Here is a 15,074-nt window from a genome sequence, read left to right on the forward strand (position 1 = left end):
TAGCACGCATTGTGTGCTAGGCCAAGCATGCTAGCATGGCTGATGTTGATGGCCGCAAGCATGCTAGCAGCTAGCGCATGCTAGCGTGCTAGTGTGCTGAGCTATGTACCTAACCGCAAGCATTGCACGCACCTAGCATGGGCATCGCAGCATGCTGTACGTGCCAACTCTTCGCAGCCTCGCACCAAGCAGCAGCAGCGCCTAGTAGCAGCACAGCAGCATCGTATGTGTGCTAGCTGGCTGCGCATGTGTTGCATGCTAGCTGGCTGAGCGTATGATGCATGCTGGTTGGCTGGGCTATCCAGCCTTGGTGCTAGGCGCCAGCTGGCAGCCAAATTAGGCTGCCAACCAGCAATTTGGCATGGTCTGCCGGTCAAAGGGAGGGGACCAAGGGGTTGTTGTTTGGCTTGGAGAGCAAGGTGATTTGGTCCCCCTTTGGTGGTTGATAGGCGTGTCGCGTACCTATCAAAAATAAACCTAACTATTCCTCCTAACTCATGTAGTCGGGCAAGTAAGGGTCGAATCCCAAGAGACTAAGGTTCACCTAATTAATTAGACTTAAGCAATCACTAAGCAAGCAACGAATCAATAATGACTAATACTAATGATTTATATATTAAATACCACAATTAATCTAGAGAAAATGATAATTAATGAATTAAAGCATCCAAGATGAAGCATTACCAAGAATATAATCAATGCACAAATAAATCTACCCCCAATAACAAATCAATCGACAAGAAGAAAAGCATTTCCTAAACAATACCAAAGGTCTCTTCCGAGTTATCAATGGCCTCCCAAATCAACTATCAAGCCTATTTCCATGGAATCAGGCAAAAAAGGGACATTAAACACAATAATTAACTTCCTAATCATCCAATCACCTACTCCTGTAATGACTCTCAAACCCTTAATTGAAATACCCAAATCCTGTTAATACCCAACTTTCGTTCTGATAAGAACAAAGGGATGATAACAATACTAATTATTCCTAATCTACCATTGGCATAAACATAATCAATTAAGCATGTCAATTGGGATTATTATTGGAGAATTTAAAGATTCAATTCATGTATTAATCATATTCGGGCTTTAAAAGATCCCAGATTAAGGATCTACTCACACATATTATCGAAATCAAAAACAAGATTCACTAAAGAAAACATAATTAATGAGTAATGAAAATTAAAAGTTAAGAGAATAGATAAATACCAATTGCTTCAATTGAAAGAACTTGAATTGTTGATGCACAATGATCCAAACTAAGAGTAGAACTTAATTGCTGAAAGAAGAGAAAACTAGGGTTTTAAAGTAGTTATAATACTAGAGAAAATAAATAATCTACTCTCTAAATGTGATTACAAGGGGTATTTATACCCTTAAAAAGATAGAATCCAGTAATTAGTTAAAGACGGTCGTCGCGCAACAGTGCCCGGTCTGCCGGGGCGGAGCCTGCCCGATTGGGCGGACGAAGTAATTTCCTTCTTCCTGTGTTCTTCTTCTTATGCCCGGTCAGTCATGGCATGTGGTGCCCGGTCGGGTGCGTGTAACAACTTCTTGAATGAAGCTCTGAGAATAACACTCCTCACTGCCCTGTCAGCCAGGGCATGTGGGATCTATGATGATTCTTCATAGTTAGCTCTTCCTTCCTTCGCCCTAGCAGCCAGGGCATTGGGGAAATCTTCATCTCACTCAACAACCTCTTCCATAACCATCCAAAACAGGTCCAATTCATCCAAGAAACCTCTGTATTCCAGTGAAATTCAATAAAATAGATTGAACACACTAGAGAAGAGATTGTTATCAAGAAACGGCTCCGTAGAGCCCAAAAACCATGCAAATATACGCTATAAAACCGGGGTAAAACATGGTATAAAACACATACATCAAATTCCCCCAAGCTAACCTCTTGCTTTCCCTCAAGCAAGACAATAAAAAACAACAAACAACCAAGTAAACCTACTTCACCCCATAATGCAATTGAAAATAACAGACTCAAAATCGAAATCAGACAAGCACGAATCTTAGAAAACCAATCAAATCACTCAAACCATCAATCAACCTAAATAGTTGTCAAGCGGAATCAACCATGTATAACTCAGGAATCGATGATTAGAATATCTCACTTGGTGGTCACTCTACACAACATTTATGTGGCAAGCTAAAAATGAGCTCGATCTCTCTCCATCCCCACTAATAATGAAAACCACCCATCTCACAACACTCGCGTGTTTAAAGGGTTATATTATCGCTCAACCTAGTTAAATGTCGACTCGAAATGTGACATATGCTCCAGCATTTTTACAAGGGACTCATTTCACAAGAACATAATACCATGCACGAAGGTCAGAAGGTCTTTTCAAGCTTGTTATGTAGGCTGGGTAAAAGTGGGGAGGAAGTAAATTTGGAAGATGTAGGCAATTATAGTCTAATCGGGGAGCTATTGAGCATAATCAATAAACATCCTCGATCCATCATTCATACTTACAAGAGCACATATCACAATTACATTGTGAACATCCACTACTACCTTTATTTTTCATTCTTCTTTCTTTTTCTTTATTTAAATTTTTTTTTATTCTTTCTTTCACCTTTCTTTTTCTTCACTTTACTTCCCTTTTTTTTTTGTCTTTTTTTTTCATTCACTTTCTAAGGATAAAACCTCCATGCTTGTGATTCCTTCTTTTCTCTTTTTTTTTTCTTAGAGGTCCACATTAAACGCCAATTTGATCACAAAATTAAACAAACACCACGATATAAAGCTCCCCCGAGCTAGACTTGGGAAAAGTAACCAATTGGGGCCAAGGGGTTAATTTAGTTGCTTTCATGAAAAATATGGACAAGGCTACAACATGGGTGACCAAGAAGGGATCAAACGTTTCTAAATTCATTTGGAGCTCACCTAAAGAACATGGCCTTCGTCCTTCTCAACGTGCACGTGCAATGTATTATAACACATTACTAAGAGTCTAAAGTCAAAATTAAGATCAATATCACACCAGGAACAAGACACACATGAATAAATAATTAAGGCTCAAGGCTCACAGTTGACACAGTCAAGCTCCAGACTCATACATGGTTAACAAAGTCTACTAGGGATCAAAACAATTCAAGGTTAAATCATGATCATTTAATCCGCAATGCAAGCCTTTCAATCAAGATCAAGTCAAAAACCTTTGGGCACGAGGATAGGGGCACAGGGAAGTAGTTCACTAGCCATTCATTATCATGATTCTCGTATATTTTTTTTAACACAACCAAGCAATACAACAAACCAATCAAAGAAAAAGTAAATAAGAGAACGTACCGAGAGATATATACATATACACAAGCCTCCCCCAAGCTACACTCGGCAATGGCCTCATTGCAACGTGTGGAAGGTGGGAAAAACACCTATGAATCCTCACTCGAATTCATCATCATCATCATCACCATCACCGTCATCATCGTCACCATCATCATCATCATCGGCTGCCCCGCTACCACCTGTAATATCTCCCACATTGGGAAAGGTATGCCACGAAGGATGGGAAGCATCACTCGGAATATGACCTTGCCTGTAAAAATAACCATAGACATGATGCATAGATAAGCGAAAATCGGTCTTAAGTGTCTGGATACGGGAGCATAAGCCTTGCTGGCCTAGCTGAAGTTCCCGTATACTGGCCATGATGGCCTCGTTGTCAAATGAGACAGGTGGTGTAGTGGAAGATGTGGAGGGTCCAGCAGACTCTCGCCTATAGTAAGTCCTCGTGGGGGCAACTAGGGCAAGTGAACTGCTAGGAACCTCTAAAATATATGAAGGTTGGTGAGGGCGAATCTTAAAAAGGTCAGGAGAGGGTAAGGAGATGGAACGCCTATTGCTCTTTCCAATGAGCCAACTGTAATTACCAAATTCAACTGACAACCAGCCGGTGGTAGTGAAGTAGTGCTGGTCCAAGGTAATAGGATCCAGCATTGGTGTATGGTGGGCTTCATCAAAACCCTCCTTAACTGCCAAGTGGGTCACCAAACCGCCTACGACTATAGGGATGTTGGTACGGCCTCCATTAGGTTTGACAGTGGTGAAGGTAAGATCCTATTTCCTAAGATGAAGGGCAAGTAGGTGAGAAATGTTCATCTGAAAACCCTCATCAGAATCCCCATATCATAGATAACTACCCAAGATTGCAACTTGTCTGCCCCAACTTTATTAGGTTCTATCCGTCCAAAAATAGTCCACCCAGAAAAGCGAGTCAAAAGTCTAAGGACGGGTTAGTTAATGGATTTTGTTAGCGAGAGCATGTTGCATAGACTCGATGTTTTCACCTGTCATGGCAAACCACAAATCCCCAAAAATGAAATTGTTCGGTTGCATGGTTAATCCTATGGACGGAAGACCAAACTTCCTACCAAAACCATCTAGTGTAAGACAGTGGGATTTATTCAACAATCTATAAACTACGTGTGTCACCAAACCATCTCTACCTTTTACTATATCAAAATAGCTCAAAAATTCAAGAGTGATATCTTCACATGTATAATGGATCATGTTAAACAATTGAGACATGCCAAGCTTAGAAAACAAGGTTCTACAATTGGAATCTATTCCTAATTTAGCAAGAAGAGAACGGTGTATAAAATGAGTGGGAATTACCTCCCGATGTTGTAGCTCTAGGAACCGCTTCTTTTGATTTGGAAATTCGGCCACGAACTTGATGTTTGGGAACCCTGGAATGCTCTCCAAATCTAGTTGTGGTTCTTGAGGGGCGCTCCTATTTCTCTTCCTTGCAGCCATTAATATTTCTCAAGCTTTCTCTCTCTAAAAAAGAAAAATTTCGGGTGAGATGAGTGTTTAGATGGAGAGGAATAGTAATGGAGGTTGGATATGGGGTCGAAGTGATGAAGGATGAAGAAATTGAAAGGATTTGAGAGAAGTTTGTGGGAATTAGAGGAGAGGATGAGAGTTAGGGTTTTTGATTTTGTGGTTTTTAGAGAGAGAGTGTAGGAATAATGAAAGAGTAGAATGGTGAAGAGGGCATTTTTTTTTTTTGTGAATTAAAACGTGTTGTCCTCGCAGTTTCTCTTCGCGCCCGGGCGTTTAAAGAAGAAAATTTTTCCATTCGTAATTTCCGAGTTTGGCTCTCACGCCCGATCGGGCAGTGATGCCCGGTCTGACCAGGTTCTGGGGGTTAGAAAATATTTCATGTTTTCTTTTCTCCCCTTTCTTCCCCTTATGACTCTGCTTCTCACGCCCGGTCGAGCGTGGCATGCCCGGTTTGCCAGGGCGACGAGTTAATTCCTCATTTTATCAACCTTTGACGACCTTCTTGACATCCCACTTCTTACATTGCTCGGTGTTCTCTGAAAAACAAAACAAACACAAACACAAAACTAAAAAGAGAAGATGAAAAATAGGAAAAAAAAAAACTAAGAAAACGGGTTGCCTCCCGCAAGCGCTTGTTTATAAGGTCGTTAGCTCGATCGTAGTGATGCTCATTGAATTGGTGATGGGGAAGAGAGTGTGATGTCCACTTTCTCTTCGATAGGATCCCCAACACGGTAATGCTTCACCCTTTGGCCGTTGACCTTGAAAGTGGACCCGGTCTTGTTCCATAGTTCAATAGTACCGTAGGGGTAGGCCTTAAAAACAGTGAAAGGACCTAACCACCTAGACCGAAGCTTTCCGGGAAACAATTTCAACCGTAAGTTAAATAGAAGAACTTGATCTCCTTCCTTGAATTCTTTTCTCACAAGGCCCTTATCATGCCACCGCTTAGTTCTTTTTTTATATAGTTTTGAAATCTCATAAGCTTCAAGACATAGCTCATCTAGTTCATTCAACTGTAACAACCTCTTTTCTCCCGCTGCTTTAGCATCAAAATTTAAGCTCTTAATAGCCCAAAATGCTCGGTGTTCTAGCTCAACGGGTAGGTGGCATGCCTTTCCATAGACAAGTCTATATGAGGTTATACCTATTGGCGTTTTGAAAGCTGTTCGGTATGCCCATAGTGCATCATCAATCTTGGCCGACCAATCCTTTCTTGTCCTTGCAACCGTTTTCTCTAGGATAAATTTAATTTCCCGGTTGGACACTTCAACTTGACCACTGGTCTGTGGATGATAGCCAATGCCCAGCCTGTGTTGCACTCCATATTTCTTCAACATCAGTTCGAACCGATGCTCCTAAAAATGTGTTCCCCTGTCACTAATCAACATACGTGGGATACCAAATCGGGAAAATCCTCAAGACAAGCATCAGTAAAAACAAAAGGGCATCTTTAGCTCGAAGCTCAGTTAGAGGTCGAGCAATCTTTGAAAAATCCTTAATGAAGAGACGATAAAGTCCAGCATGACCAAGAAAACTTTGAACTCCTTTAACAGAATTCGGAGATGGTAAGCGCTCAATAACCTCAATTTTAGCCTTATCGACCTCAGTATCCTTGTTTGACACGACATGGCCTAAAACGCTTCCCTATTGAACCATAAAATGACATTTTTCCCAATTCAGAATTAGATTGACTTCCTGACATCTATCGAGCACCTTTTTCAAATTATCAAGGCACATCGAAAGAAGTTCCATAAACAGAAAAATCATCTATAACCACATCTATAGAATTTTATATAAGGCCCGAAAAAATTGTCATCAAACAACGTTGAAATGTGGCTAGGGAATTACATAATCCAAACGGTATTCTACGATATGCAAAAGTGTCGTATGGACATATGAATGTGGTCTTTTCCTGATCACAAGGACGAATAGGAATTTGAAAGAAACCAGAATATCCATCCAAATAACAGAAAAAGGAATGCTTAGCCAAACGTTCAAGCATCTGATCAATAAAGGGGAGGGGGAAATGGTCCTTCCGGGAGGCCTTATTCAACCTCTTATAATCAGTACACATTCGCCACTCTGTAACAGTCCTAGTGGCGATAGGCTTACCCTTGTCATTCTTAACAACGGTCAAACCTCCTTTTTTAGTACTACCTGTACAGGGCTAACCCACTTAGTATCTGAGATAGGGTAAATTATTCCTGCAGCAAGCAATTTAAGAACTTCTTTTTTAACTACCTCCATCATGTTTGGATTAAGCCTTCTTTGAGATTCTACTGAGGAGGCATGATCGTCCTCAAGAACGATTATGCGTACAAAAAGAAGGATTAATACCTTTAATATCATCAATGGTGTACCCAATAACACTTTTATATTTTCTCAAAATAATGAGCAGTTGCTCTAAAATTGTGTTGTTAAGTTCAGCATTAACAATAACAGGGTATGTATTATTAGGACCAAGGTATGCATATTAAAGATTAGAGGGAAGGGGTTTCAGTAATACCTCGGGAGGCGTAGTTCTCTCCCCAACACTCGATGCATTACGGACTTCTTTGATTTGAGCGATGATTAGGTTAGCTTTTGCTTCCTCTAGTAGCCTTGTGTATTCCCTTGTTTCCCAATCTTCATCATTGGCACTCCCCATTAACAACGTTTCAAGTGCATCATCCATCTTGATCATGGGAAGTTGCTCTCTTTGTAAATCATCAAGGACGTCCACTTGACAAATAGTCTCTCCCATCGATGGAGTTCCCATAGCATTCAAGAGTGAATACTCCATTTTCTCGTCACCTACCTCAAAGGTGATTTTACCATTCTTCATATCAATGATTGCAGCTGTAGTGGCTAGGAATGGTCTACCAAGAATGATAGGAACATGTGAATCCTCTTCTATCTCCATCACAGCGAAATCTCATGGAATAAAGAATTTTCCCACGCGAAGAGGAACATCTTTAAATAACCTAAAGGAAACTTAACCGACCTATCCGCAAGTTGTAGTGATATGAGCGTAGGCTTTAGTTCACTCATTTCAAGTTTCTTGCAAATAGAGAGCGGCATAAGACTCACACTTGCACCAAGATCACATAATTCCATGTTGATCTCTATGCCTCCAAGGACCGGAATTGAATAGCTACCTAGATCGCTTAATTTCTTAGGAAGTGTGTTTTGCAAAATTGCACTACACACTGCAGTCAATGCAACTGTAGCATTCCCTTCTAGCTTCTTCTTGTTAGAGAGAATATCCTTTAAGAATTTTGCATAAGATGGCATCTTGGATATTGCATCTAAGAATGGAATGTTGATGTGAAGCTTTTTCAGAATATCGAGAAATTTTCCATACTTTTTCTCTAACTTTGCTTGGGCTAACCTCTGCGGAAAAGGAACATTTGGCACATATAGAGCAAGAGGTGGTGGAGTAGTTTCCTTTGGCTCTTCCTCAATCATAGTACTTTCAACCACCTTTTCATTTGCGCCTACCCCTTCAACAACCTCCTATGATGGCTCCCATACGGGAGGATTTTCCAATTGTTTTCCATTCCTCAAAGTAAAGATTGGCCAACTTGATGAGAAAGTTCACTTATCTAATTTTCCATGAGCTTGCTCTAAGCTTGTAACTATTGGATGGAATTTTTTTTTGTGGTGATAAAGTTCTCCGTCATTAGCTCAAGGTTATATTTTTGAGGTGGTTGCACATGTTGCATGGGTTGTTAGACTAGAGATGGCCTTGGTTGGAAACCAGGTGGTGCATTATAATTGTTGTTTCAAGGTGGTGGTGGAGGTGGATTTTGTTGGGCTTGGGTATTCTTGTAGGAAAAATTTCGGTGATTCTTCCAACCTTCATTATATGTGTTAGAGTGGGGGTCATATGACCTTTTGGGATTAGAAGTGTAGAATGCATTGACTTCCTCGATTGATATCTCATTTGAATTTTGTGGGCAATTAGGTACGATGTGACCTTGCACATTACACATTTGACAAGTCTTAGGTAAGCTAGCGGATGATCCAGCTTGGAGTCTGTTGAACTTTCTTGACAATGCCTACACAGAGCTAGTCAAAAGAGTTAGAGCATCAACATCTAATTTACCTCCCTTCTTCACACTATTTCGTCCTCCTAGATGTTAGTTATCATTGGTCGCCATCTTCTCAACTAGCTCCTTCGCCTCAGTTGGGTTCTTAGTCAAGAGAGAACCCCCGGGTGCAGCATCAATATAGATTCGGAACTCATGAGTTAAACCATTATAGAAGGTTTGTATCAACATCCATTCAGGAATACCATGGTGAGGGCATTGTCTCTGCAATCGCTTGAATCTCCTCCATGCGTCATATAGGGACTCATCATCTAATTGCCTGAAAGTAGATAACTCATTTTTCAACCTTGCAGTCTTTTCCTGTCCCAAGAACTTGACTAGAAAAGCCTTCACACTAAGCGAAAACACGTAATCCGCACCGGTTCAAAACCCCCATTTAGCACCGATTTTGAACCGGGGGGTGCTAAAACCCCAGACATTTCACACCGGTTCAAAACCGGTGGGAAAACATGCTTTTCGCACCGATTCTGGGTGAGAACCGGTGCAAAAAAACACACTTTTAGCACCGGTTCTTGCGTTGAACCGGTACAAAAAGTGGCAAAAAAAATTAAAAAAAACTTTTAGCGCAGGTTCTGTTCAAAACCGGTGCCAATAATGCCCCAAAAAAAAAACAGATTTTTTTTTTTTGCATTTTTTTCACTTAAATTGTATCAAATACTTATATATAATCATAATATACATAAAACACATATATTTTCTTCACGAAGAAAAAAGATCCCTTTGCCTTCACATTTCCAACCCACTTTTTTTACACCGAAGAAAAAAGATTCTAAGAAAATACCATGCAATTCCATTACTGAGTCATTGTCTCTTTGCTAACTTCTTCTTCAATCCTCTAAGTATCTTCCCAAACCACATCAAGTTCATTGCAGCAAGCATAGACGGCACAACAAACACCAAAAAGAAGCCAAATACATGCATTAGCATTACCTACAGTTATAATTTGATAGCACAAACAGAAGTTCAGCACATATGTTATGTTGGTGGCTATATCATCAAGAAAACAGATTGAATGTTGGCATTCGATAGATGAAAAATTCAACCAAAGAAACTAGATAGAAGCCATTCAGCAAATGTACACATCCATTTTTGTTTGTTTCACAGAGTAATGAAGTAGCTTTACCTTTTTAGTATGAATGCAACTACACATTACCTTTAACCTTGATGTCAGATATATAATTCTTGCCACAAAAACAAGGACTCGTAAATGTACAATTTGCATATGAGCAAAATAAAATACAACCGGAGGTAGTTAGTGAAGCAGACAAAACATAGGCAGCGTTACTATGGTCTTTTTTGTCACTTTTCTTATGAGTAATTCTAAGCAAAAAAAAGAGTATTATATAAGAAAGCAGTAGTGTTGACACGATATAGTAGTAGTATTTTGCAAATATGATGAATCTAAACATTAATTTATTATGCTAACACAACCTCAACTTTGTACCAAGTACTTGTTTGGATAATAATCTTATGTTCAATTCCACATTAAAGAAAGGTACCAATACTTATGAGAAGTAAGATGCTTACCAAATTTCCAGGTTTGATATTCCACTTGTGTCTTATATAGTAAACCCTCCATTAAGGTAAGCATACCCAAGGGAGAAGAAATAACCAAAACGATATGGGATACAGACAGACAAGAGACAAGTTTCATCCTAATGATTGCATCAAGCCAACCCATAACTGAAAGATTTACCACTGTTTTGCTATAAAGAAACTATCGATAAATAAAAATAATCCCGCAAAGAAAAGGAGAGTATAGGGGTGAAAGATTTGGAAACTATGGAAACAAGCAGTGAGCTCAAGCAAATAACAGGCAGGGAGATTCCGTGGAGATTGTCTCTTGCTCCCCATAGAAAAGGACCAGTCAGTCAAAAGCAACAGAGTTCTGAAAGGAATCTTATCAGTGGTACTGATATGAGAGGGAGACAGAAGGAGAGTAGGACATAGAAAAGTTAGGAGAGGGATAGGCTGAAAAAACAACTCTTAATTGAATTCAGTCAGCAAGAATCTACTCTTGTATAATATGTTGCTTTTGTGGACATTCTTGACAGTGTACAGTTGTACATATACATAGACCATGTGCGCTTCTAAATGCTTATAGATTTCTAAATTTTTTCACTTTAAGGGGTGATTAATTAAAATAAACAAAAAAATAGGTGGTAAATTCAATTTTAGGGGTGGTTATTTACAATATTTTCCTAAAACTAATCTAGCCCTTATTTCTATACCACTGAACATATTTCCACGGCATAAAAGGAATAGAGGAATTTGTCATCAAATCAATTTTGGCCTTTTAGACGTAAACAATGAAATACCTTCAACTGGAGGAAAGGATAAATTTAATTAGAACTCAATAAAACAAGCAGAAATTAGGATAAGCATTAATAAAAGGTCATCTCTTGTCATTAGAAGTTGCAAATAATGAATTCTATCTTCTAAGCTTACTGACAGAGTAAACCAAGTGTGCAAGGTCGTATAAAGCCACTTTGCATCCTAAAGAGATTATGTTTTGACTGAGTGGAAAATGAGCAAGAAAGTTCTCTATTTTGTCCAAAATCTAGTAGATTAAATCACAAACTCGAATCTTAGGGTGTAACTCCACTGAGCAGCATATAGTAGGCCATAGATTTTAGTGTAAAAACTCATTTGCCACAATGTCTTTTTAATATTTTTAATAAGCATAAAAAGATAGTACTCCCAGCCTCTCATATAAGACTTTCATTTTTCTTCTCTTTTACGACTATGAACAAATCAGGAAGTGATGCACTGGATTTCCATTAGGAAATTACATGATTAAGCTTATATTGAGAAAAAGCAAACACTAGTGATATATTGTCCCATGTAGAGGAATCCACATTCCAGGCAACCTTAGATTGGAATAATTTTTTTTTTTACAGATTTCCACATGAATCACAACAGAAACACAACCCCATTTAAAATTACTTACAAAAGTAAAACATTGGATTTCAGCATCATTCAACAAAATCACAACCCCATAATAAAGTAATTAAATAACATATTTCAACACTAAGCCATGAAATTTTCTACAAAAAAATCTGAAAAATAAAATTAAAATGCAGTGTAAATTATTATACTTGAAAAAAGACAAGATTTTTCCCAAGCAAGGAATTCAAAGAACTAAACCTCTGAATGTGATTCCAGTAAAACAACCTCAAACAATTTCTAAATAGACAATAAGCTGAATTCCCACACACATAAACCAAATTAATGCAATCAATCAACCCATCAACCAACCCTAAATAAATTAACACACACACATATACACCTTCAACAACATAAACCTTCAACTAATTATCCCATTCAACAAAACAAATCGAATTTACACTTACAATGTTTTGGAATCCAAATACGGCTTGTATTCAAACGGAACCATGGCTTCAACTATTTGATGGTTCACACACCAACTCTAATTGCATTCAAAATTTCAATTGTTCATCATTAATCAAAAAAATAATAATTCATAAAACCTAGATTTCAAACACCCAAAAAAAAAAAAAAAAAAAATTCATAAAACCTAGATTTCAAATCGAAGAGCACATACCTTGAATTTGTGAACTTTGAATCGATAATTGATTCAAGTTTGTTGTTGTTGTTGTTGTTGTTGTATTTGGTTCAAATTGACGGCGGCCGATTTCAGACTGAGAAGGAGAAGGAGAGCGGCGTTGCTTGCGGCGCAGTTATGGAGAATGAGAGAGAAAAGGAAAGAGAAAGCGGCGGATATGGAGAAGGAGATCGAAGGAGAGAGAAGGAGTTTGAGGCTCCATTGTTGTAGATGATAGAGACTGAGAGAGGCAGATGAGAGTGGAGGAGAGATCGAGGAAAGAGAAATACATAAGACAGAAAGAGAAAGAAAAAAGATAAGGCCCATTTTATTTATTTTTTTTACAATAGCTTTCCCACCGGTTCGAACAACTTTCCCACCGATTCGAACCGAAGCGGTGCGATTAAGGCCTTGTTTAGTTCATCTTATTTTTACTTATTTCAGAAAAAATAAGTTCAGATCAGATTAGATCACAAAAAATAAGTTCAGATCAATTACAAATTATTATTATTATTATTATTATTATTATTATTATTATTATTATAAAAATTATTATTATTATTATTATTATTATTATTATTATGGTTATTATTATTATTATTATTATTATTATTATTATTATTATTAATAAATAGCACAAACGATAAACGATAATAATTAAAATTTCATTATAAGCTCCAAATCATAAACGTTTACAAATATAATTTTCATTACAAGAAGTTCGAAATTTCCTTCGCTATATTAAGTTGTACTTCGTTCATTACAGCTTTACGATTCTCGTTAAACAAATCATAATCTGCTCTTGGTTTGATTTCTATACCACTATCAATGGGTATACCCAACTCATGTAATCGAATATAAAATTGTGAAGTGTGAATGTAGCAACCATAATTGCAAATTGATGTTTAGTGTCCATATTTGGCATCATTGTCAATATTTTCCATCGAGATTTTAATTGTCTGAAACATCTCTCGATCGTTGTTCGAAGTGAAGAGTGAAGATAATTAAAAAGTTCAAGTATGCCTTGAGGTGGTGGACTATTTCGAAATTCAGGCATATGGGTTCTAATATCTTTGTCTTTTATTGGACTCAAATATTCAACGGTATTCGGATATCCAGAACCTACTAGATAATATTTTCCTGTTACAAAATAAAGTTATACGGCATATTAGTATAGTGTCATGTATGGAGTAAAAACATACACTATTCTAAATTATATCTGGAGGTGGATGGGGAAATCGAAATTTTAGTACGGTTAAGCAATGGTTCCATACAGTAATATCATGAGCACTACCTTCAAATCTAACATTGATAAACGTGAAAAGTCTATCACAGGAATAAGCAGCCAAAACATTCCATGTTTTTTTTCCAGAACGCCCTCGATATGCCACACCATCATCATCGTTTACAACTGCATTTATATGAGTAGTAAAGTACATTGGAAAGATAAATTTACACTGGATATGAAAAAAAGTAGACGGAGGGAAATAACAAATGGGATGAACAATTTGTGACTAAAATTTAGCCAAAAAGGACTATCAATAAGGGACGAAGGGAAAACATAATACTTTGCTTTTTCCGAGAAACACCCTCATCAGATCAAAACAATAATACTTGATCAAGTGGTTTTAATAAAAATATTTGAATATCTTCTTACAAAATATTACTTTTTTTCCAAAAAAAAAAAAGAAAAAAGCAATAATAAACGAGCCTAACATTTCCTATACAAAAAAAATGAATATCTTTGTACAACATATTATGTATATTTTCATTTTTTTTTAATTTCATATTTTTGATAACAAGCCTAACGTTTCCCATAAATAAATTTTTTTTAACTTTCATATTTTCTTTCCTCCTAATCTGTCAAATACTTTTGCTTTATACAATTAAATATTCTTCCACTTACCCCATCCATATATTATTACGTTTACCAATTTCTCCTAAAACTCCCCACATGTAAAAATGGAGAAGGTATTTAAAATCGAAGGGAGTATACGTACAAGGTTTTCAATAATAATAGCTACACATTACTACCAAAATTAGTACAAAGTAACATAGAAAATGTTGCTAGTTCAAACAAACGATAAAATCAAATCCGATACATCATAAATCTATATTATTATTTAAGAATTAAGGTATTTAAAAACAAGTCAAATCTCCTTTTTTCTATGTAGAAAAAAGCTATGATAAATTTAATCTGTATTTTAGTTTTTATGAAGTGGGATACTGTAAATAATAAAATTATCACATATTCCAATTCTATTACCTTATACTATCTAGTAATTTTAATACTTATATGTTTCTTTAAAATATTTGTAAGAATAATAATAATAAATAATAATAATAATAATTATTGATTAGGGGATTTTTATCCACCAATCACCGTCTGACAAGTGGACCAACCAGGTTCCGCCACGTGTCCTTCACGAAGGCCAATAGGAGCCTGCCACGTGTCAGTCACAGATACGTCCTCTACGGACCAATCGAGGCACGCCACGTGTCCACCCATGCCAAATGGGAAAACCGGCCATCAAGGCCCAATCCAGTCTAGAGGCCCGGTCAGCCCTAGGTTTACCTTAAACCTAGAGAGTGGCACGCTTCTCAAGGC

General features: G+C 37.5%; 1 long non-coding RNA gene across 2 annotated transcripts; it reads right to left on the minus strand.

Annotated features, from left to right (window-relative positions):
• Positions 1–1,192: 1,192 nt before the first annotated feature.
• On the minus strand, positions 1,193–12,941 carry LOC110719068. Of its 2 annotated transcripts, XR_002511017.1 has the most exons (4): positions 12,467–12,941; positions 12,255–12,331; positions 3,308–9,831; positions 1,193–1,746 (listed from the first exon to the last, which is right to left on the minus strand). It is a non-coding gene; the product is annotated as an uncharacterized LOC110719068 (long non-coding RNA). The 2 variants fall into 2 exon arrangements; XR_002511016.1 differs by having other exon boundaries at positions 3,308–12,331.
• Between the last annotated feature and the right edge of the window lie 2,133 nt (positions 12,942–15,074).

Source organism: Chenopodium quinoa, unplaced genomic scaffold (genome assembly GCF_001683475.1).
Source record: "Chenopodium quinoa cultivar QQ74 unplaced genomic scaffold, ASM168347v1, whole genome shotgun sequence".
NCBI classification, from domain to species: domain Eukaryota; kingdom Viridiplantae; phylum Streptophyta; class Magnoliopsida; order Caryophyllales; family Amaranthaceae; genus Chenopodium; species Chenopodium quinoa.